Source organism: Danio aesculapii, chromosome 18 (genome assembly GCF_903798145.1).
Source record: "Danio aesculapii chromosome 18, fDanAes4.1, whole genome shotgun sequence".
In the NCBI taxonomy this organism is placed as follows: domain Eukaryota; kingdom Metazoa; phylum Chordata; class Actinopteri; order Cypriniformes; family Danionidae; genus Danio; species Danio aesculapii.
Genome location: NC_079452.1, coordinates 45,591,730 through 45,617,991, shown reverse-complemented (window position 1 = coordinate 45,617,991; position 26,262 = coordinate 45,591,730). Strand labels below are relative to the sequence as shown.

The following is a 26,262-nucleotide window of genomic DNA, read 5'->3' as shown; positions in this document are numbered from 1 at the left end:
TCCGCAGTTCAGTCGGCCCATTTGGACAACATATATCCTGATCTGGTGGGCAAGAGGATCCGACATTTATATGAGGAAAACGATAAAAGTGAAGTTTGGTATAGAGGAGTCGTGCTGCGCATTCACGAGCCGCACAGCAATCCATTGAAAACCGTGTTTGAGGTCAAATACGACAGCGAGCCCGAGTGGCAGTACTATCTGGAGCTGCTGGTGGACTATAAGAAAGGATGGCTGAAAGTCGAAGACTAGGTTTTTATGGTATTATGGTTTTATTTTTGCACCTGAGATTTGGAAAACATCACTGTATGTTGAATTGATGAGCAGTAAAATATTTGACACATTCCGGGAGATGTGTTTGTGTGTAAGCAGTGTGTGTGTGACTCTTTGTGTGTTTCTGGTGTCAAATTGTCTCTGTTGTGTCGCTGTTTTTATGGAGTTGTTGGCAGACATTCCCAGCTGGTGACATTGCATGTTGGTGTGCATGTGATTGGAGGAAGGGGAATGTAGTTCAGCAAGATGGTTCACTGTTTACAGATTTTTTTTATATTGGCTGCTGTCATGTGTTTTTGAAAATAAAATAAAAAATTTTATCCATTGGACTTGTTTAACATTCATTATGAGGTGCTTTTTTGTATTAACCTTAAACGACTTTCAATATATTTTGATATTTCAGTAAGTGTGATTTTGTTTGACAAGCTCTTTAGTGAATGTTTTATTGTGTTACTCATTTAGTGGATGGAAATGGGATTCTACTTAAAAATCATTATATACGGCAGTTTATATACTACATATGATTGGCATTGGTAAGCTGTTTGTAATTGTTTGCTCATCAAAATTACAGTAAAATATTGTGAAATGGACAATATAAAATATGTAAAAACTTGTATTAAGTGTACAGTTTATATATATATATATATATATATATATATATATATATATTAGGGGTGTGAACCTACACTGGGCTCATGGTTCGGTTACGATTATCATACCATCGATTCGGTTCAATTTGATATATCGGTGCATCACGTGCATTGCTGATGCTTTTCATAAATAATTAGATTTTTTTTTTTCTTCACTACACAAGAATTTTTTTAAATTAAAACTATAAATATAATAATATTTACATATTATTTGTAATTACAATATTTGTCCTTTAATACAAGCAGGCATATATATGAACTGTATCTTTTAATTTGACCTGCTCAAAGAAAACCTTTTTGTATGTATCAAACAAAACTTCAACGCATGCACAGAAGACAGCAATGAGCATTTACAGCAAATAAACTAATGTAAAAATTATCCCGCTTCCTTTTTTGAGCGCGTACACCCCTATGATTCGTCACCACTTAACAGAACGGGCTGCGTTTTGGCTTTAGAAAGAAAGCGCTGTTCACCGATGTGTGATTGCAGGAAGAACAGCTGTGGTTACAGTCTATATGTGCATAATACGTGGTTATCACAGGTAATCCATAATAGAGAAAACTCGCACCACAGGCACGCTCGTGCCTGGATCCATTAATGGCTTTAACAGCCAAGAGGAGAGGAAAAGTTACCTCACAAACACCCCAGCGGGTCAAATGTCCAAACTGTGTGTGTGTGTGTGTGTGTGTGAGAGAGAGAGAGGCAGATATGGGGTTTAAAGCATTTCTCCCTAGTAGTGAAAAAGCGGCTCGTGTGCTGTGCCTTCTTCAGTGTCAACGAAATACAAGAAAACTTTCAAGCAGTTGAGCTGTGCGTAATTATCTACCTTTAAAGTAGCATTACTCGCCCTCCTTCGCTATAGTATTCTACTACGACATCGTGCATAGGAGATAAATAATGTCAGTATGTAATAACCAGTTATTATCTTTTACTGAACCGATGTCAAACAGTCCCCATCTTCATCATGGTGCATTGAAGAAACAATTCATTTTGACACCCCTAATATATATATATATATATATATTAATATATAATATATATATATATATATAAATATATATATATATATATATAATAGGTGCATGTGTGAAATCACCTAAATCATCTGAAAATGTGCAAAAGGGAGTCAAACAATCCTGTACGCTATCAACACTTGATGAGTAGAAAATTCCGCCTGATAACATATCTGATGAAAGTAATGGGAGCAAAACATATATAATCACAAAAAGCAGCAGATTTAAAGGGTATCAGTTGTCAAAGCAAAAATAGTACTCAAAAATAAAAATCTGTTCCTAAATCACATTAGATCCTACCTCTCATCTTGAATGGGTGAAGGGCTGAGTAAATACTTGTGGAAGTTTTACGATCCCTTCAATGCTAATGAATGCTGGGACAGTCCAAGCACAGGATGGCTCCTGAAGGCAGAGTTTATTACACCTCAAAAACACATTTGGGCCATTTGTCTCAGTAAGCATGATCCTTCCAATAATATATCATCAATCTACTGCTGTTCTCCTTTAAGTAACTTTGTCATGTTTGGTCTCGTTTGACAGTTTTTTGTCTCAACTATGTAGTGGTGAACCCACAAGAAACATTTATCTAGTCTAAAGCACAATCTATGTACTATTGTTTAGACATGCCTTAAGCAGGATATGCTAATATACTCCTCCTCTTGACCTCCTGGTTTTCATGTCAGCTGGGTTTGGGGGTTGGTAACTGCTGATCAGGAGAACGGCCGCTCCCACACACCGGTGCGTGGCCCCACATGAAAAAACAAAGCAAAACAAAACATACTACTTATGGTAAATTCTAGTGTTTTTGAACCTCACTATAGTAAAAACTACTTTTCTGTTATTCTGTTGGAATTCTATAGTTGTTGTGGTAATAATACAACAGCTATTAAAATAAACAAATGACCAAATACTGGGCTATGTTTATATTATGTATATATGTATGTGTGTGTATATATATATATAAAACATTTGTTGTTGTAGTAACTGAATTACCATAATTATGACAGTAATTTAATTTACTGTAGCTAATAATGCAGTATGATGTAGCATTCATGAACATGTTGTTAATACTATGGTATATAGAGTATAATGCACTGTAATATGGTTCAAAAACACTAAAGTATTGGTTCTTACGTCAGTAAAGCTTTTCTGCATAGCAATAGATCGTTAGATAAATGTCTCAAATCTGCTGTCAATTTCAACATGTAACAATAAATAACTATGAAATTGGAGATTCTTTCTCCTCAAAAGGGAATGGACTCTGATTAATTATATTGCAGTAAGACAGATAATTAAAATACGCAGTTCAGTATTGTAGCTTTTCCAGCTTTACACTGACACCACCCAACCGCTTCCTGACACTTTTTCTAACACCCACATTAAAAAATATAGTACTTCATGAACACTACTATTTTTAACATAGTAAAGTGTGTTACATAGTATAGTATTTAAAGCAGTTTGTTACTGGCTCAGTTAATACAGTACGTTTTTTGTAATATACAGTAACCTATATTTGTAGATAATTTTGTCCAGTATTGGGTAAATTGTTTATGTTAGACAATAGTTTTATTAGGCTACCACAGCATATTTTATAATATATAAGTATAGCAAGAGATTAATTGAAGTACTTTATGGTTCATAAGTTAGCTACTGTACTTTTTGATGTGGGCCAAATATTTTGTCTCATTTTTATTGTGGCATCTATAACTTAAAAACAAAATTTTCTAGATGATAACATAAATCATTATTAAAAGAACATATTTGAGAACTTTGATTAAAACATAAGTCAATATAGACTCAGATACATTTAAATACACTTGGGAAAGCATTAATCAGGTTAGATTTCTGGCCAGAGAGGTTTGGTGGGTTTCCGAATTGCTCAATCTTCACTGACCAGAAAAGTGTTTTGAGACCTTGAGCGATGCATTTTTAATTATTATTTAGAAAGACCCTTTTTGGGTCTTGCATTTTTGCTTTAAGATAACATAAAATGCTGCACACATTTAGAGAATACTTTTAGAGAATAAAAATCTTCATTATCTCCTGCTTCAGTTCCACTCCAATCTGCAAAAAACAAAGACAGCACCAACAGAGCCTTATCTGCTGGCTGAGCTCCTGCAATATACAAGCTGCTCTCCAGCAATTCTTGTTTTCAGATAAATCTCCAGGCTTAGACAGACAGAAGACATCTAACAATCTAAGCCCACCACCACCCCCTTCCTCTTGGAAGGACATCCATCCATGGACCAAACCTTGTTTTTAAAAGATATTCCTGACCCTCAGTTTCCAGTCAATGCTGAGGTGTGTAATTCTTGTTTTTCTCCTCATGCTGCACTCCAGTCTGTAAAAGACAAAGACAGGACTAACAGAGCTCTACATGCTTGCTGAGCTCCAGATGTGTGATTCCCTAGTTCCCTCCACTCCACTCTGTAAAAAACAAAGACAGCATCAATAGAGCTCTACCGTCTGGTGCAATACTATCTATCTATCTATCTATCTATTATCTATCTATCTATCTATCTATCTATCTATCTAATCTATCTATCTATCGTCTGTCTGTCTGTCTGTCTGTCTGTTGTCTGTCTGTCTGTCTGTCTGTCTGTCTGTCTGTCGTCTGTCTGTCTGTCTGTCTGTCTGTCTGTCTGTCTGAAGAAAATACCTAACTATACCTATATATAATTTTAAATATTTATACAGTAAAGTTAATTTAATTCACCTTAAAAATAAAGTGCAGTACTAATTTATTACGATGCACTTGTCATTACTGAGGTGTGTTTCCGTTTCTCCCACATGCTCCATGCCAGTCTGCTTAAGAGAAAGAATAATCCAAGCTCTTTAATTAATTTAAATACATTTTCTTGGAAACTCAACTCCATTGGTCAATCTGTTCAATCGTTGTACCTGCTTGCTGAGCTCCAGGTCATCTGTCATGATAGGTAATTTCCTGTTCCAGTGTCTTATCATTGCTGAGATGTGTGATTCCCTAGTTTTTCCACCTCTATTCTGTAAAAGACAATGACAACATCAATAGAGCTTTTCGAGGCGGGAATGACCTCAGGTTGCCGCAATCACCAGAGTGTGTGTCGACGCACTACCACTACACACTGGCGCCGACAGTACCTAATTTATTACAATGCACTTGTCATTACTGAGCTGTGTTTCCTGTTTCTTCACATGCTCCATGCCAATCTGCCAAAGAAAAAGATATCAAGTCTTTAATTAATCTTAATACATTTTTTTCTGGAAACTAACTCCATTGTTCAGTTTGTTCAATCAGTGTACCTGTTTGCTGAGGTCCAGGTCTTCAACTATATCTCCATCATTCCCTTTGTGAGTCTCCTTCTTCTGCTCCATTTCCAATCTGCAAAAGACAAAGACAACACCAACAGGGCCCGACCTGCTGGCTGAGCTGCAGCAATACACAAGCTGTTCTCTAGCAATCCAGATAAATCTCCACCGATGCTCTTGTGTGTCTCCCCTTTTCTGCCTGTCTGTCCATTACCTACAATGGAAATACCTGCCACATAGAAGACATCCATCTAACAATCCATGCAACACAGGCCTCATTGTGAAAACGTAGCTCTACAGATGTTTCTGGAGACAGCGAATTACGTAGTCGGAGGCACGTATGGCTGCATTTAATTTTTTTTTAAACGAACGCTACGAGGCGGTGTGACGCCATTCCTTTTCGCGCTTACCAGCTGACCGACTGCTGACCTCCCTATGGACGGCATTCCGGCTGCAACCAGTTTGTCCCGTTAGCCCGCCATGTACATCAGCGGACTTGAGACGCAGAAGAGGAGTTGACCACGAAGACAGAGTTTGAGTCTGGTGAAGAGCGGTTCCAGGAAAGCAGGTATGACAAAACAGAATCCAAAAAATAAAACAAACAATTAAATAGCAGGGTGAGAATGTGGTAAAATCTGAAAACGTGGTAAAAAAAACAAAACGAGGGCTTTTATTTTTTTGGACTGCTTTTGAAATGTGTTGGTTGGGTTTAGGAAAGTGGGTGGGTGGCTCAATCGATAAAATTGGTTGGGTTTAGGGAAGGGGGAGAGTGGGTCAGCCGATCGTTTGCTCAGTCAGAAAGTCTGTAAAAGAGTGAGTCGACAGCAACCTCTGGTGGGTTTACGTGAGAACAGCAGGCGCGAATGGCACTCGCGAGGGAAATTTGAGATCTCAAAAAGCGTACACAGCGACCTCTGGTGGATTCGCGAAACAAAAACTGCAGGAAAACGTGCCGCCAGGACGTATTCCGCGGTCTCCAGAGATGTCTGTAGAAGTATGTTTTCAGAATGAGCCTGGGTTGAATCTATGCCCACCACCACTCCCTTCCTCTTTGAAGGACATCTATTTACTCATCAATCGAGGAAATACCTAACCTGACTGCAAGTTTGCAGTCATTGTTGAGGTGTAATTCCCATTTCAATCTGCAAAAGACAAAACAAGACTAACAGACTGCTGGCTGAACTCCAGCAATAAACAAAATGTTCTCCAGCATTCTTCAATAAATCTCCAGAGTCTCCTTCTTCTGCCTGTTGTGTGTCCATTAACTGCAATGTAAATAACTGCAATAGAGAACACAACAACTTATACCCTAACAACTTATGCCCAAAACTACCCTCTTCCTTATGGAATGACATCTGTTCATCCATCCATGCATCCATCCGCCTTTAAAGAGTATTCCTGACCATGGGTTTCCAGTCATTGCTGAGGTGTGTAATTCCTTTTTTTCTCCACATGCTGCACTGCAGCCTGTAAAAGACAAAGGCAGGACTAACAGAGCTCTACATGCTCTCTGAGCTCCAGCAATGCACAAGATGTTCTGCAGCGTTCTCAGATAAATCTCTACCGATGCTCTTCTCGTGAGTTTCCTCCTTTCTGCCAGTTGTGTGTCCATTTCTTAAAAAGGAAACATCTGCTGCAGACAAGATATCTAGCTAACAATCTAAGCCCACCACCACCCCCTTCCTCTTGGAAGGACATCAATTTATCTATATATCCATCCATCAATCCAAGAAATAGGGAATCGGTTTGCAGTCATTGCTGAGGTGTAATCCCTATTCTCCATATGTCCCATCCTAAACTGCAAAAGACAAAAAAAAAACTAATAGAACTCCAGCAATAAACAAAGTGTTCTCCAGGTCTTCAAGTATATCTCTACCGTTCCCCTTGTGAGTCTCCCGCTTCTGCTCCATTCCAATCTGCAAAACACAATAAAAGCACCAACAGAGCCCTACCTGCTGGCTGAGCTCCTGCAATGCACAAGCTGTTCTCCAGAAATTATTAGATAAATCTTCACCGATGCTCCCTCTTCTGCCTGCTGTGGTTCCATTACCTGCAATGTAAATAACTGCCACATAGAAGACATCTATCTAACAATCTATGCCCACCTCCACCCCCTTCCTCTTGGAAGGACATCTACTGTATGTATCCATCCATGAATCCAGGAAATACCTATCCAGACCATCAGTTGCCAATTATTGCTGAGGTGTGATTCCCATTTCCCATTCCTTTGAAGAATATTCCTGACCATGAGTTTCCAGTCATTGCTGAAGTGCGTGATTCCTATTTTACTCCACATGCTGCACTCCACTCTGTAAAAGACAAAGACAGGACTAACGGAGCTCTACATGTTTTGCTGAGCTCCAGCAATGCACAAGCTGTTCTCCAGCGTTCTTCAGATAAATCTCCACCAATGCTCTTATGAGTTTCTTCCTTCTGCTTGTAGTGTCCATTACATGAAAAAAAATACCTGCCACAGACAAGACATCTATCCTCTTGGAAGGACATCTGTCATCAATAGGCGATACCTGACCATCAGTTTCTTATCATTGCCGAGATGTGTGATTCCCTAATTTCTCCACTCCACCTGTAAAAGACAAAGACAACACCAATAGAGCTCAACCTGCTTGTTTAATACTATCTATCTATCTATCTATCTATCTATCTATCTATCTATCTATCTATCTATCTATCTATCTATCTATCTATCTATCTATCTATTGCAGTTTGTTTTTCATTTAGTTAGTTTATATTGTGTAATATTTATCATGATATGTGTTTTTCTGTCATTTCAAAATGCCACTTTATTTTCACTTTGTGATACTTTTTCGATCAATGTGTTAGTGGGACAGTACGTGTGTGTGTGTGTCAAACATTTTGGTGAATTACATTTGTTTGGGTTGGTCATATATTTGAAAAAAGAGAAAAATGTTGACCTTTGCAATGACGAGGCTCCATTTAAATAGCACAAGATGCCATCTGACAATGAGGGGAAAATGACTCGCAGAGGTTGTTTTCCATTCCAATAGATTGAATTTTTTACATAACCAGTCCAGACGGTGGCGCTGATTCACAGCACTATGAGTTCAAAGATGTTAAAAAAGTAAAATAGATTAAAACTATTGTCTCAAAACTGTCTAAATGTGACTCTTTATACGCATCAATCTGTCGACCGGAAGTTTGAAGCATCCTCCTTACACATACACGCAAAACATAATGGGTAATTTTGCATTCTAAGAAAAAGGTCTATATCGCCACCGTTCCCCCGTGAATCTCCTTCTGCTCCACTTCAACCAGTAAAAGACAAAGACTTGTTCAATACTATCTATCTATCTGAAAAAACCTGACCATCACTAACTTTGTAAAAATGAAAATATATAATCTTAGGCAGTACCTAATTTTTAACGATGCACTTGTCATTACTGAGCTGTGTTTCCCTGTTTCCTCACATGCTCCATGCCAATCTGCCAAAGAGAAAGATATCAAGTCTTTAATTAATCTTAATACATTTTTCTGGAAACTAACTCCATTGGTCAATCTGTTCAATCAGTTGTACCTGTTTGCTGAAGTCCAGGTCTTCAACTATATCTCCATCATTCCCTTTGTGAGTCTCCTTCTTCTGCTCCATTCCAATCTGCAAAAGACAAAGACAACACCAACAGGGCCCTACCTGCTGGCTGAGCTGCAGCAATGCACAAGCTGTTCTCTAGCAATTTCCAGATAAATCTCAACCGATGCTCTTGTGTGTCTCCCTTTTCTGCCTGTCTGTCAATTACCTACAATGGAAATACCTGCCACATAGAAGACATCCATCTAAAAATCTATGCCCACCACCACACTCTTCCTCTTTGAAGGACATCTATTTACTCATCCATCCAGGAAACACCTAACCTGACTGCAAATTTGCAGTCATTGCTGAGGTGTAATTCCCATTTCAATCTGCAAAAGACAAAAACAAGACTAACAGACTTGCTGGCTGAACTCCAGCAATAAACAAAATGTTCTCCAGCGTTCTTCAGATAAATCTCCACTGTTCCCCATATGAGTCTCCTTCTTCTGCCTGTCATGTGTCCATTAACTGCAATGTAAATAACTGCAATAGAGAAGACAACAACTTATACCCTAACAACTTATGCCCAAAACCACCCTCTTCCTTATGGAATGACATCTGTTCATCCATCCATGCATCCATCCGCCTTTAAAGAGTATTCCTGACCATGGGTTTCCAGTCATTGCTGAGGTGTGTAATTCCTTTTTTTCTCCACATGCTGCACTCCAGCCTGTAAAAGACGAAGGCAGGACTAACAGAGCTCTACATGCTCTCTGAGCTCCAGCAATGCACAAGATGTTCTGCAGCGTTCTTCAGATAAATCTCTACCGATGCTCTTCTCGTGAGTTTCCTCCTTCTGCCAGTTGTGTGTCCATTTCTTAAAAAGGAAACATCTGCTGCAGACAAGATATCTAGCTAACAATCTAAGCCCACCACCACCCCCTTCCTCTTGGAAGGACATCGATTTATCTATATCCATCCATCAATCCAAGAAATAGGGAATCGGTCTGCAGTCATTGCTGAGGTGTAATCCCTATTCTCCATATGTCCCATCGAAAACTGCAAAAGACAAACAAACTAATAGAACTAGAATAGAACAGGTCTTCAAGTATATCTCCACCGTTCCCCTTGCCCTTGTGAGTCTCCCTCGTCTGCTCCATTCCAATCTGCTAAACACAATAAAAGCACCAACAGAGCCCTACCTGCTGGCTGAGCTCCTGCAATGCACAAGCTGTTCTCCAGCAATTATTAGATAAATCTTCACCGATGCTCCCTCTTCTGCCTGTCTGTCCATTACCTACAATGTAAATAACTGCCACATAGAAGACATCTATCTAACAACCTATGCCCACCTCCACCCCCTTCTACCCCTCACACTTCTACTGTATTTATCCATCCATGAATCCAGGAAATACCTATCCAGACCATCAGTTTCCAATCATTGCTGAGGTGTGATTCCCATTTCTTCACAAGCCCCAGTCTAATCTGCAAAAGTGTTCTCCAGAGTTCTTCAGATAAATCTTCACAGTTCCTCCTGTGAGTCTCTTTTTCTGCCTGCTCCTACTTCTGCCTGTTGTGGTTCCATTACCTGCAAAGTAAATAATAAATCTATCTAACAATGTATGCCCACCTCCACCCCATCCTCTTGGAAGGACATCTATCCATGTACCCATCCTTATGCCTTTAAAAAAATATTCCTGACCATGAGTTTCCAGTCATTGTGGAAGTGTGTAATTCCTATTTTACTCCACATGCTGCACTCCACTCTGTAAAAGACAAAGACAGGACTAACGGAGCTCTACATGTTTGCTGAGCTCCAGCAATGCACAAGCTGTTCTCCAGCGTTCAACAGATAAATCTCCACCAATGCTCTTGTGAGTTTCTTCCTTCTGCATGTAGTGTCCATTACATGAAAAAGAAATACCTGCCACAGACAACACATCTATGCTCTTGGAAGGACATCTGTCGTCAATAGGCGATACCTGACCATCAGTTTCTTATCATTGCTGAGATGTGTGATTCCCTAATTGCTCCACTCCACCTGTAAAAGACAAAGACAACATCAATAGAGCTCAACCTGCTTGTTCAATACTATCTATCTATCTATCTATCTATCTATCTATCTATCTATCTATCTATCTATCTATCTATCTATCTATCTATCTATCTATCTATCTATCTATCTATCTATCTATCTATCTATCTGAAGGGAATACCTGGCTATCACTTACTCTGTAAAAAAATTAAATATAATTTTAAATGTTTTATGAAGTTAATTGAATTTAACTTAAAAATTTAAGGCAGTACCTAATTTATTGCGATGCACTTGTCATTCCTGAGGTGTTTCTCTGTTTCTCCACATACTCCATGCCAATCTGCCAGAGAGAAAGATATCAAGTCTATAATTAATCATAATACATTTCTTTGGAAACTAACTCCATTGTTCAGTTTGTTCAAGCAGTTGTACCTGTTTGCTGAGCTCCAGGTCTTCAAGTATAGACCTTTTTCTTCATTGCTGCATAGTGACCAGTGCCTTCCGATAAGATGCTTAGAACTTCCATTTAGAATTGTGATCAGCAAGAGCAGCTTTTCTCAACTGGGTGTCAATGCTGTTTTAAGTGGCCTCCGGAGTGTTTTTGTGATGCAAAACTTACATTTTGAAAGAAGTGCGTTAAAGCTGTTATGCTTCTGTCAGATGCAGTTGAAGTGCGAGAGAAAAACGTTCTCTTAATTCAGTGTCTGCCGTTAGATAAAATGTTGAAATATAGCGTCAGTGTTCCTGACTTGGCATCTTGGCATAATGGGCAGATTATAAGCCTATTATTATTATTATTATTATTAAACATTTGTTTGGACATATTTCGTATTGTCATAATTTATTTAACTTTATAACCACCACTAATAGCTACACAAACGGAAACCTAATGTATCTTGAGTGCATGATCATGTTTGCTTGTAGTGGCAGTTGGTCTAATATTAATAATATGCAGCCAAATTTCATTATCGGTTAGGATTTTAAAACCCCTGTAGTCGGAGTCTGGCTCAACCCCACCAGCACCCCCTTTCTCTTGGAAGGACATCTGTCATCGATAGGTAATTCCAGTTTCCAGTTTCTTATCATTGTTGAGATGTGTAATTCCTTAGTTTTTCCACTCTACTCTGTAAAAGACAAAAACAACATCAATAGAGCTCTACTACCTGCTTGTTCAATACTGTCTATCTATCTGAAAAAACCTGACCATCACTAACTTTGTAAAAATGAAAATATATAATCTTAGGCAGTACCTAATTTTTAATGATGCACTTGTCATTACTGAGCTGTGTTTCCCTGTTTCTACATATGCTCCAATCCAATCTGCCAAAGAGAAAGATATCGAGTCTTTAATTAATCTTAATACATTTTTCTGGAAACTAACTCCATTGTTCAATCTGTTCAATCAGTTGTACCTGTTTGCTGAGGTCCAGGTCTTCAAGTATATCTCCATCATTCCCCTTGTGAGTCTCCTTCTTCTGCTCCATTCCAATCTGCAAAAGACAAAGACAACACCAACAGGGCCCTACCTGCTGGCTGAGCTGCAGCAATGCACAAGCTGTTCTCTAGCAATTTCCAGATAAATCGCCAACGATGCTCTTGTGTGTCTCCCTTTTCTGCCTGTCTGTCCATTACCTACAATGGAAATACCTGCCACATAGAAGACATCCATCTAACAATCTATGCCCACCACCACCCCCTTCCTCTTTGAAGGAAATCTTTTTACTCACCCATCCAGGAAACACCTAACCTGACTGCAAATTTGCAGTCATTGCTGAGGCGTAATTCCCATTTCAATCTGCAAAAGACAAAAACAAGACTAACAGACTTGCTGGCTAAACTCCAGCAATAAATAAAATGTTCTCCAGCGTTCTTCAGATACATCTCCACTGTTCCCCATGTGAGTCTCCTTCTTTTGCCTGTTTTGTGTCCATTAACTGCAATGTAAATAACTGCAATAGAGAAGACAACAACTTATACCCTAACAACTTATGCCCAAAACCACCCTCTTCCTTATGGAATGACATCTGTTCATTCATCCATGCATCCAGCCGCCTTTAAAGAGTATTCCTGACCATGGGTTTCCAGTCATTGCTGAGGTGTGTAATTCATTTTTTTTCTCCACATGCTGCACTGCAGCCTGTAAAAGACAAAGGCAGGATTAACAGAGCTCTACATGCTCTCTGAGCTCCAGCAATGTACAAGATGTTCTCCAGCGTTCTTCAGATAAATCTCCACCGATGCTCTTCTCGTGAGTTTCTTCCTTCTGCCAGTTGTGTGTCCATTACTTGAAAAAAAAAAAAATCTGCCGCAGACAAGACATCTAGCTAACAATCTAAGCCCACCACCACCCCCTTCCTCTTGGAAGGACATGGATTTATCTATATATCCATCCATCAATCCAAGAAAAAGGGAATCGGTTTGCAGTCATTGCTGAGGTGAAATTCCTATTCTCCATATGTCCCATCCTAAACTGCAAAAGACAAAAAAAAACTAATAGAACTCTACTTGCTGGCTGCACTCCAGCGATAAACAAAGTGTTCTCCAGGTCTTCAAGTATATCTCCACCGTTCCCCTTGTGAGTCTCCCTCGTCTGCTCCATTCCAATCTGCAATACACAATAAAAGCACCAACCTGCTGGCTGAGCTCCTGCGATGCACAAGCTTTTCTCCAGCAATTATTAGATAAATCTTCACCGATGCTCCCTCTTCTGCCTGCTGTGGTTCCATTACCTGCAATGTAAATAACTGCCACATAGAAGACATCTATCTAACAATCTTTGCCCACCTCCACCCCCTTCCTCTTGGAAGGACATCTACTATATGTATCCATTCATGAATCCAGGAAATACCTATCCAGACCATCAGTTTCCAATCATTGCTGTGGTGTGAATACATTTCTTCACAAGCCCCAGTCTAATCTGCAAAAGTGTTCTCCAGTGTTCTTCAGATAAATCTTCACAGTTCCTCTTGTGAGTCTCCTGTTCTGCCCGCTCATACTTCTGCCTGTTGTGGTTCCATTACCTGCAAAGTAAATAATAAATCTATCTAACAATGCCCATCACCACCCCATCCTCTTGGAAGGACATCTATCCATGTACCCATCCTTCTGCCTTTGAAGAATATTCCTGACCATGAGTTTCAGGTCATTGCTGAAGTGCGTAATTCCTATTTTACTCCACATGCTGCACTCCACTCTGTAAAAGACAAAGACAGGACTAACGGAGCTCTACATGTTTTGCTGAGCTCCAGCAATGCACAAGCTGTTCTCCTGCGTTCTACAGATAAATCTCCACCAATGCTCTTGTGAGTTTCTTCCTTCTGCATGTAGTGTCCATTACATGAAAAAGAAATACCTGCCACAGACAAGACATCTATCCTCTTGGAAGGACATCTGTCGTCAATAGGCGATACCTGACCATCAGTTTCTTATTATTGCTGAGATTTGTGATTCCCTAATTTCTCCACTCCACCTGTAAAAGACAAAGACAACATCAATAGAGCTCTACCTGCTTGTTCAATACTATCTATCTATCTGAAAAAACCTGACCATCACTAACTTTGTAAAAATGAAAATATATAATCTTAGGCAGTACCTAATTTTTAATGATGCACTTGTCATTACTGAGCTGTGTTTCCCTGTTTCTTCACATGCTCCAATCCAATCTGCCAAAGAGAAAGATATCAAGTCTTTAATTAATCTTAATACATTTTTCTGGAAACTAACTCCATTGTTCAATCTGTTTAATCAGTTGTACCTGTTTGCTGAGGTCCAGGTCTTCAAGTATATCTCCATCATTCCCCTTGTGAGTCTCCTTCTGCTCCATTCCAATCTGCGAAAGACAAAAACAACACCAACAGGGCCCTACCTGCTGGCTGAGCTGCAGCAATGCACAAGCTGTTCTCCAGCAATTTCCAGATAAATCTCCACCGATGCTCTTGTGTGTCTCCCTTTTCTGCCTGTCTGTCCATTACCTACAATGGAAATACCTGCCACATAGAAGACATCCATCCAACAATCTATGCCCACCACCACCCTCTTCCTCTTTGAAGGAAATCTTTTTACTCACCCATCCAGGAAACACCTAACCTGACTGCAAATTTGCAGTCATTGCTGAGGTGTAATTCCCATTTCAATCTGCAAAAGACAAAAACAAGACTAACAGACTTGATGGCTGAACTCCAGCAATAAACAAAATGTTCTCCAGCGTTCTTCAGATAAATCTCCACTGTTCCCCATGTGAGTCTCCTTCTTCTGCCTGTCGTGTGTCCATTAACTGCAATGTAAATAACTGCAATAGAGAAGACAACAACTTATACCCTAACAACTTATGCCCAAAACCACCCTCTTCCTTATGGAATGACATCTGTTCATCCATCCATGCATCCATCCGTCTTTAAAGAGTATTCCTGACCATGGGTTTCCAGTCATTGCTGAGGTGTGTAATTCCTTTTTTTCTCCACATGCTGCACTGCAGCCTGTAAAAGACAAAGGCAGGACTAACAGAGCTCTACATGCTCTCTGAGCTCCAGCAATGCACAAGATGTTCTCCAGCATTCTTCAGATAAATCTCCACCGATGCTCTTCTTGTGAGTTTCTTCCTTCTGCCAGTTGTGTGTCCATTACTTGAAAAAAAAACATCTGCCGTAGACAAGACATCTAGCTAACAATCTAAGCCCACCACCACCCCCTTCCTCTTGGAAGGACATGGATTTATCTAAGTAACCATCCATCAATCCAAGAAATAGGGAATCGGTTTGCAGTCATTGCTGAGGTGTGATTCCCATTTCTCCACATGTTCCAGCCCAAACTGCAAAAGACAAAAAAAAACTTATAGAACTCTACTTGCTGGCTGCACTCCAGCGATAAACAAAGTGTTCTCCAGGTCTTCAAGTATATCTCCACCGTTCCCCTTGTGAGTCTCCCTCTTCTGCTCCATTCCAATCTGCAATACACAATAAAAGCACCAACAGAGCCCTACCTGCTGGCTGAGCTCCTGCGATGCACAATCTGTTCTCCAGCAATTATTAGATAAATCTTCACCGATGCTCCCTCTTCTGCCTGTCTGTCCATTACCTACAATGTAAATAACTGCCACAAAGAAGACATCTATCTAACAACCTATGCCCACCTCCACCCCCTTCCTCTTGGAAGGACTTCTACTGTATTTATCCATCCATGAATCCAGGAAATACCTATCCAGACCATCAGTTTCCAATCATTGCTGAGGTGTGATTCCCATTTCTTCACAAGCCCCAGTCTAATCTGCAAAAGTGTTCTCCAGAGTTATTTAGATAAATCTTCACAGTTCCTCTTGAGAGTCTCCTTTTCTGTCTGCTCCTGCTTCTGCCTGTTGTGGTTCCATTACCTGCAAAGTAAATAATAAATCTATCTAACAATGTATGCCCACCACCATCCCATGTTCTTGGAAGTACATCTTTCCATGTACCCATCCTTCTGCCTTTGAAGAATATTCCTGACCATGAGTTTCCAGTCATTGCTGAAGTGTGTAATTCCTATTTTACTCCACATGCTGCACTCCACTCTGTAAAAGACAAAGACAGGACTAACGGAGCTCTACATGTTTTGCTGAGCTCCAGCAATGCACAAGCTGTTCTCCTGCGTTCTTCAGATAAATCTCCACCAATGCTCTTGTGAGTTTCTTCATTCTGCTTGTAGAGTCCATTACATGAAAAAGAAATACCTGCCACAGACAAGACATCTATCCTCTTGGAAGGACATCTGTCATCTGACCATCAGTTTCTTATCATTGCCGAGATGTGTGATTCCCTAATTTCTCCACTCCACCTGTAAAAGACAAAGACAACATCAATAGAGCTCAACCTGCTTGTTTAATACTATCTATCTATCTATCTATCTATCTATCTATCTATCTATCTATCTATCTATCTATCTATCTATCTATCTATCTATCTATCTATCTATCTATCTGGGGAATACCTGACTATCACTTACTCTGTAAAAATTTAAATATCATTTTAAATGTTTTATGAAGTTAATTGGATTTAACTTAAAAATTGAAGGCAGTACCTAATTTATTACGATGCACTTGTCATTCCTGAGGTGTTTCCCTGTTTCTCCACATACTCTATGCCAATCTGCCAGAGAAAAAGATATCAAGTCTATATATAATCATAATACATTTCTTTGGAAACTAACTCCATTGTTCAGTTTGTTCAAGCAGTTGTACCTGTTTGCTGAGCTCCAGGTCTTCAAGTATAGACCTTTTTCTTCATTGCTGCATAGTGACCAGCACCTTCCGGTAAGATGCTTAGAACTTCCATTTAGAATTGTGATCAGCAAGAGCAGCTTTTCTCAACTGGGTGTCAATGTTGTTTTAAGTGGCTTCCGGAGTGTTTTTGTGATGCAAAACTTAAATTTTGTAAGAAGTGCGTTAAAGCTGTTATGCTTCTGTCAGATGCAGTTTAAGTGCGAGAGAAAAAAGTTCTCCTAATTCAGTGTCTGCCATCAGATAAAATGTTGAAATATAGCGTTAGTGTTCCCGACCTGTCAGCTGTTATACTGTACCAAAGACTATAGAATACACAAAACATGTCTCTCGTACAGCTTTGAATGCAGAAAAGTGTAATGGTCAATATGGCAAATGAAGCCCCGCCTACTATTACAGGAATCAATCATCGATCGCTATATGGTGAGAAAAGCCCGCCTTCTAGTACAGGAGCCAATCATCGATCGCTATAGACTGACAATACTCTGGGGGAGAGGACTTGGACCAGACTTGAGTTTCAGCAGATTTTGTGTGATTTGGACGTTTAGAAATTAAACTAAAGAGACAGCTGATGTTTAATTTTATTGGAGATTCCTAATATGAAATTCAATCGTAAGCTTGGCAAGCAATTTTGGAGAATTTGGTGTTTCCCCATTCAGACAGAATGCCCGAGCACACTGCCCGAGAGGTGTTTCAAAGATGGCCTGAAACTAACAGGTATGTAAGCCATGCAATTTCCAAAAATGACCAGTAAAAGTATGTTACTGATCCTCTGCTGGCTGATTTGCATGTTGATTCTAATCGGGCAGTTTTTTTTTTCATTTAGTTAGTTTATATTGTGTAATATTTATCCTGATATGTGTTTTTCTGTCAATTCAAAATGCCATTTTATTTTCACTTTGTGCTACTCTTTCGATCAATGTGTTAGTGGGACAGTACGTATGTGTGTGTCAAACATTTTGGTGAATTACATTTGTTTGGGTTAGTCAAATATTTGAAAAAAAGAGAAAATGTTGACTTTAGCAAAGACGAGGGTCCATTTAAATAGCACAAGATGCCATCTGACAATGAGGGGAAAATGACTCGCAGAGGTTATTTTCCATTCAGAAGGTGGCGCTGATTAACAGCAGTATGAGTTTAAAGATGTTAAAGAAAGTAATATAGATTAAAACTATTGTTTCAAAGCTGTCCAAATGTGACTCTTTATACGCATCAATCTGTCGACCGGAAGTTTGAAGCATCCTCCTTACGCATACACGTAAAGCATAATGGGTGAATTTGCATTCTAAGAAAAAGGTCTATATCTCTACCGTTCCCCCGTGAGTCTCCTTCTTCTGCTCCACTTCGACCTGTAAAAGACAAAGACAGCACCAACAAAGCCCTACATGCTGTTCTCCAGCATTTTTCAGATATATGTCCACCGATGCTCTTGTGAGTCTCCCTCTTCTGCCTGCTCTCTCTCCATTACCTGAAAAAGAAAAACCTGACATGGACAAGGCCTATCTAATTATCTATACCATCCACCACCACTTCATCTTGGAAGAACATCCATCCATGTACCCGTCCATCTGAGTTTTAATGGTCAGTAAATTCCTGACCATCAATTTCCAGTCATTGCTGAAGTGTGTGATTCCATGTTTTCATCCATGTGGTTCCTTCCAATCTGCAAAATACAATAGAAAAATATCAAGTCATTAATTAATTTTAATACCATTCTTTGAAAGTTTTATCTATCATTGTCTCCAGTCTGGTTCTGTTCTAACACTAACAAATAATATTTCGCAGCTATAAATAAATACTTCACAAGATGACAATCTATAAACTTAGAATAGATAAATGTGTTACAATTAATACAATTATAAACAGAACACATAACAATAAAAAGCTACAAATGTTGAACAGGCCAACAGCACAAATTACAAATAAATAATACAACAGCCAAACAATCTATCTGACAATAGACATACAGTAATGTGCAATATGTGTTAAATCTGCCACCATACAAATACATTATAACAGATAGATTTATCTGACAATATAACAAATAACAATCTACAAAGGTCAAATAAGACAGCAATATACGAATGAAGCATACAAACAAACACAATGTTGTATTTATCTCTGTCTATCTGAAGGAAATACCCAACCATCACTTATTGTGTAAAAATGTAAATATATATTTTTAAATGTTTTATAAAGTGAATTAGATTCACCTTAAAAATTGAAGGCAGTACCTGATTTATTACGATGCACTTGTCATTACTGAGGTGTGTTTCCCTGTTTCTCCACATACTCCATGTCAATCTGCTTAAGAGAAAAATAAAAAGTCTTTAATTAATCTCAATAAATTTCTTTAGAAAAAACTAACTCCATTGTTCAATCTGTTCAAGCCATTCTACCTGTTTGCTGAGCTCCAGGTCTTCAAGTATATCTCCACCGTTCCCCTTGTGAGTCTCCTTCTTCTGCTCCACTCCAACCTGTATAAGACAAAGACAGCACCAACAAAGCCCTACATGCTGTTCTCCAGCATGTTTCAGATAAATGTCCACTGATGCTCTTGTAAGTCTCCCTCTTCTGCCTGTTCTCTCTCTCCATAACCTGAAAAACAAAATTACATAGACATGGCCTATCTAATTATCTATACCAACTACCACCCCTTCAACTTGGAAGTACATACATCCATGCACCTGTCCATCTGATTTAAAAAATTCCCGACCATCAATTTCCAGTCATTGCTGAAGTGTGTGATTCCATTTTATCCTCCATGTGGTTCCTTCCATTCTGCAAAATACAATAGAAAAATATCAAGTCATTAAATAATCTTCATACTATTCTTTGTAAGTTTCATCTGCCATTGCCACCAGTCTGGTTCTGTTCTCACACTAACAAATAATATTTCACAGCTATGAATAAATATGCTTTAAGATGACAATCTGTAAACAGAGTAGATAAATGTGTTACAATAACCAGTACAATTATAAACAGAACAAATAATAAAAAGCTACAAATGTTTAACAGGCCAACAGCACAAATTACAAATAAATAATACAACAGCCAAACAATCTATTTGACAATAGACGTACAGTAATGTGCAATAGGTGTTAAAGCTGACAGCATACAAAAACATTATAACAGATAGATTTATCTGACAATATAACAAATAACAATCTGCAAATGTTAAACAAAATAGCAATATACAAATGAAGCATACAACCACATCTCTGTCAAGCTGGATTAAATACCCAACCATCACTTATTGTGTAAAAATTCAAATATATAATTTTAAATGTTTTTTAAAGTTAATTTGATTCAACTTAAAAGTTGAAGGCAGTACCTAATTTATTTCGATGCACTTGTCATTACTGAGGTGTGTTTCCCTGTTTCTCCACATGCTCCATGTCAATCTGCTTAAAAGAAAAATAAAAAGTCTTTTAATTAATCTCAGAATTTTTTTTAGAAAAACTAACTCCATTGTTCAATCTGTTTAAACCATTCTACCTGTTTGCTGAGCTCCAAGTCTTTAAGTATATCTGCACCGTTTCCCCGTGAGTCTCCTTCTTCTGCTCCACTCCATCCTGTAAAAGACAAAGACAGCACCAACAAAGCCCTACATGCTGTTCTCCAGCAATTTTCAGATATATGTCCACCGATGCTCTTGTGAGTCTCCCTCTTCTGCCTGTTCTCTCTCCATTACCTGAAAAAGAAACACCTGACATGGACAAGGCCTAATTATCTATACCAACCACCACCCCTTGGAAGGACATACATCGATGCAATTGTCCATTTGATTTAAAAAATAATTAAATTCCTAATCATCAATTTCCAGTCATTGCTGAAGTGTGTGATTCCATTTTTTCCTCCATGTGGTTCCTTGCGATCTGCAAAATACAATAGAAAAATATCAAGTCATTAATTCATCTTAATTCCATGATTCTTTGAAAGCTTTATCTATCATTGTCTCCAGTCTGGTTCTGTTCTCACACTAACAAATAACATTTCGCAGCTATAAATAAATACTTCACAGGATGACAATCTATAAACTTAGAATACATAAATGTGTTACAATAATTAATACAACTATAATCTGAACAAATAAAAATACAAATCTGCAAATGTTGAACAGGCCAACAGCACAAATTACAAATTAATAATACAACAGCCAAACAAACTATCTGACAATAGACGTACAGTAATGTGCAATAGGTGTTAAAGCTGACAGCATACAAATACATTATGACAGATATATTTATCTGACAATATAACAAATAACAATCTGCAAATGTTAAATGAAGCATACAAACAAACAATATTGTGTATCTGTCTACCAACCTGACAACATAACAAATGGCATTCTACGATTATAAATAGGCTACTAAAGAACATAACAATACATAAACTAGAATATATATATATATATATATATATATATATATATATATACATTCGAAATCCTGAAACTGACAAGTCAACAATATAGGCAATCTCCAATTCCAACCAGCATTCAGTACAATATACAGTCTAACCGAAAAAAGAAGTGGAAAAACAAATATAACGTAATAATCACAAACAATTTGACCGAGAGAAATGCTAAAATCTTTAATGTTCTTCACCAAAAATCACGTCCAAAAAACGAAATATAATAACCTAAAATTAAAGTTTTAGAAAGATTTTTACATACCGCTAATGTCAGCGATGGTCAGACACTTAATGCAGTTAACACTAGCAAAATATTTCTCGAACGTATTCTTTTTTTAGAATGCGGTAACCACAGCAACGCCACCGCGCCGCCATTATTTTAAAGGTGCAGTGTGCGATTTCCGTGAAGCACTGTATAATATAATAACAATTATAATATTTCTGTAAAGGATATAAAAATAGCAACTTTGATTCTCGATTTGACTACCTTTTGTTTGTTTATATCGTTTATAACCCGCCAATCCTCACGCGTGAGTATAAACTGTTTTTTGTCTCCTTTTACGCTGCAACAATTAAATGAATGCTTAAGTCTTTTTGACGGATTATACCAACTTAAAGGCTTAACTAGGTTAATTAGGTTAACTAGGCAGGATAGGGTAATTAGGCGAGTTATTGTATAACCTTAGTTTGTTCTGTAGACAGTCGGAAAAAATATATAGCTTAAAGGGGCTAATAATTTTGTCCCTAAAATGGTTTTTAAAAAATTAAAAACTGCTTTTATTATAGCCGAAATAAAACAAATAGGACTTTTTCCAGAAGAAAAAATATTATCAGACATACTGTCAAAATTTCCTTGCTCTGTTAAACATCATTTGGGAAATATTTTTAAAAAAAAGAAGAAAAAAAAAATCAAAGGGGGGCTAATAATTCTGACTTCAACAGTACAATAATTGGTTTTTATATAAGGCAATACTTAATTTAATAATGAAATATTAATCATTAACAAAGTACGAAAATACAATAATAGAGCACATTATGTGCTTATAAGTCAAGAATACAAGTTATGTAGCTGTATTTATAAACTGCTTGCTAATGTATATTAATGTAGAGTTACTGCTTAACAAATGATGAACTATTTGCAATTCTTTCAAAGCGTTTAAACAGAAAAAAAAAATCTAAAATAATTGTTTTATTTTTTTCTTTAAAAATAATCTAAATATAAATAGCACAAAAAATGTATATTTAGCGTTCGGTGAAACTGCATTTAGAGCAGAAACGAATACTCCTCAATGCTGTCTTCTCAATACTATACTCAGTCAGCCACTAGAGAGAGATGTAGCACAACTTTGTGTCAAAATAAAGGCTAACTACTGTATTCATAGATTATGTACATGTATACCTTGACTTTTTTGTTAACTTATTATTTCTAATGAGAAGTCTATACTTGTAACAGAATTTGCTTAGCTTTTATTAGGCTTATTAAGTTGGTTTTATCCTTGCACATTGGTTAATTTCATTCATTCATGAACAGGGATAAGGTGCCTGTATTGTACTTTGAATGTTCGGCCTGAAATCGCATGCAAATATGACTTCAAAACAACATTAGCACTATTTAATTGACTTTGAAAGTCCAAACGTGCAAATATAAAGCCAACTTTACCTGAGTCAGTCAAAAAAGTTTTAACCAATCAATCAAATATTCATTATTTAGGTTTAAGTTGCTTTATATTCAGACATTCTCCTTAATTTCAGAAAAGTATTATATGCCCATTCTAAATAAAGAAATCACATTAGCAGCTAATGACTATAAACAACACTGTTGGCAATCGATTGAATAGTGCTAATGTTGTTTTAAAGTCATACTTGCATGCTAGTTTAGACCGACTTTTCAAAGCACAATATAGTGACTGTGTCACAAGTTGTGACAGAAATAGTACTAAATACTTCATGAAAGGGAGAAGAATCTACATATGTAAGCATGTATTGTATATTTTTCTCATATTATTTTGTTTGCACTGTAGTAGTATTTTTTCCAAGTGTTTGTCTTAACAATACTGTTTCACACAGAGTTTCTTTGTTTGCTTTAGTATTTAGTATATGTTTGCTTCGAGCACGCTTGGATGAGAATAAGGATGAGAAGGACATGGTGAAGGGGGTTCGGGTGGTTCGAAAGAGCCACTCCTCACTGAAAAAAATCCAGAATTTGTTCCATACATGAACTCATTTGTCCTATTTTGACTGCTATTCCATAATGAATTGTGAAAATAACCCATCGAAAAAGGCTTTAAAGCCGAGTGGAATCCTGTGTTGGCTGTCAATACAGAATTTGGGATGCTGAATTTGGCATGGCGTGACTTACCATTCTGAAGTCACACAGTGCCATATTCAGCATCTCAAATAGTAACAGTGGAAATTTCATTGTGCTGGATTGTTTGTTATTTGCCTAATAAATGTAAAACTTTAACAGATTCTTAGTTTGTATTTTAAAAATAAGTATTGTTTTCATATTTCTTTTTTCTAAATCTTTAGGAAATGCTTTTGGTACATCAAAAAGTGTGGTTACGATGACCAGCTGACAAGCGTTTGTGCTGTTTTAAGCACAAAAATAGTGCTTTAAATGTCCCTAACATGCTTAAATCTTCTAATTAAATACAAAATTAGGCGAATAACTGCAGAAAGACCCACTTTTTGAGAAAGAAGAACCGCCCCTTTCACCAGGCTGGCTACAGGCCTGTTCTGAAGGCAGGTGAAGAGGTGTTCTGGTCCAGTCAGCACCCGCAGCCTTACTGCTTCCCTGACTTACCTGATCATTGCAATGTTTTGTCTCTGTTGTGTCATCTGTTGTCCAGCAGAGGGTTAGGTTGGCTGTTGCTTTCAAGATGGCCAGCCATTCTGGATCAAACTCAAGCTTCTCATAGTCATAGGAGCTTCCTCCACAATCTGCAATGACAAAACAACTGAATCTATGGGCTACGTACGGGCATACATTGTAACAGATGTAGTGTATTTCTTACAATAAATATTTTATAATATTCATTCACTTTCTTTTCGGCTTAGTCCCTTTATTAATCAGGCGAAAATCACAGCGAAATGAACCACCAACTTATATAATATAATATAATATAATAAAATATAATATATTATAATATAATATAATATAATATAATATAATATAATATAATATAATATAATATAATATAATATAATATAATATAATATAATATAATATAATATAATATATTTTCCTTCACTTTCGTCTATTGGTGAAGCTTGTTTCTCACCACTGGCTTGCTTCGTTTTGGGACTTGTGGGGCTGCGCATCGGTGGATTTGCTCTTCAGTGTTTGGACTTTCAGCAGTGAAAATTAAACCACACTGAACTGTACCAAACTGAACTTCAACTCTGAAAACTGGACTGACACAGTTTCAATTTACTAAAACTTCTATGTTAAGCAACTTTGACACAATCTAAAATGTAAAAGCGCTATAGAAATAAAGATGAATTTAATTAAATTTAATATGGACATAACTATATACATACACTACCGGTCAAAAGTTTGGGGTCAGGTTTTTTTTTTCAGTTTTTTTTTAAAGTTTGGTTTATTTATAAACTAATTTCGAGAGGATCACCTGCTTATGATCAACACGGCTGGCTCCTCATTAGCTTTGTAATCTGACCCATTATATGATTACGGAAGCATTATAAATAACCAGTTTTTCACTCCAGTTATCTTCGTCTTGAAGCTTCCCCCCCTTCCACCCCTACTTCCTCCCCCTTTTTCCAATAGGGCGACACGGTGGCCCAGTGGCTAGCACTGTTGCCTCACAGCAAGAACACCGCTGGTCCAACCTCCTATCGGGCTGGTTGGTGTTTCTGTGCGGAGTTTACATGTTCTCCCCGTGTTCGCATGGGTTTCCTCCGGGTCCCCCGGTTTCCTCCCACCGTCCAAAAACATAAACTATAGCCAATTGACTAAACCAAATTATCACCGAAACAACACTAGTTTACACTTCTCACGCGGCGACAAGCAGGGGAGTCCTCGAGACCTACCTGAGCTCGAACTCCACTCTCGCCCTTCTAACGGGAGGGAGGCCCGGGCTCGAGGACATTACGAGCTCAGGGCTCTCTCCCGGGACAGCATGCCAAATACGCTTTATTGATTATCAGCTAAGTGTGAACTCTTGAAAGAAAAATTATTCTGTTCATCAAGGTGGCATTTATTAAATGTAAAAAAAAATAACTTAAATATTTATTAAGATTTTAAATAACTGCTTTCTTATTGTATGTTGTTTCAAATGAAATTATTACTCTAGTCATTATTGCATTTACTACTATTACCATCAATAATAATAATTCATATTAGAGAGATTTCTGAGAGATCATATTACTCTGAAGACTGGAGTAATAAAGCTGAAAATGATCTTTAAAATCACAGAATAAATTATTAAATTAAATTATAAACTACTTTTGAACAATTATTTTATAGTGCAATAACATTTCACAATGAAATAAATGCAGCCTTGGTGAGCAGGATAAGCTTATTTTAAAACATTTAAAAATCCTACTGACCCCAAACTTTTGATCGGTAGTGTATATATAGACATATAGAATTTAATTACAATGAATGAATGTGAAACGGGCTTAATCTAAAGGTAACCAAAAGCTTTATTTGTCAAAAGCACAGAGTGCCAATGAATGAAGACCCACCTCTTGCTGCATCAGTGTTGAGTTGAGTGCAGGTGAGCAGAGATCCGGTATCGGAACTGCAGTTGCTCTAGAAGCTTAGCAGCAGCAG

The 26,262-nt window shown here is 37.8% G+C and overlaps 1 long non-coding RNA gene across 1 annotated transcript; it reads right to left on the bottom strand.

Annotated features, from left to right (window-relative positions):
• Window positions 1–20,890: 20,890 nt before the first annotated feature.
• On the bottom strand, window positions 20,891–26,262 carry LOC130245473 (uncharacterized). The gene is made up of 3 exons (XR_008839333.1): window positions 26,175–26,262; window positions 24,271–24,407; window positions 20,891–20,929 (listed from the first exon to the last, which is right to left on the bottom strand). It is a non-coding gene; the product is annotated as an uncharacterized LOC130245473 (long non-coding RNA).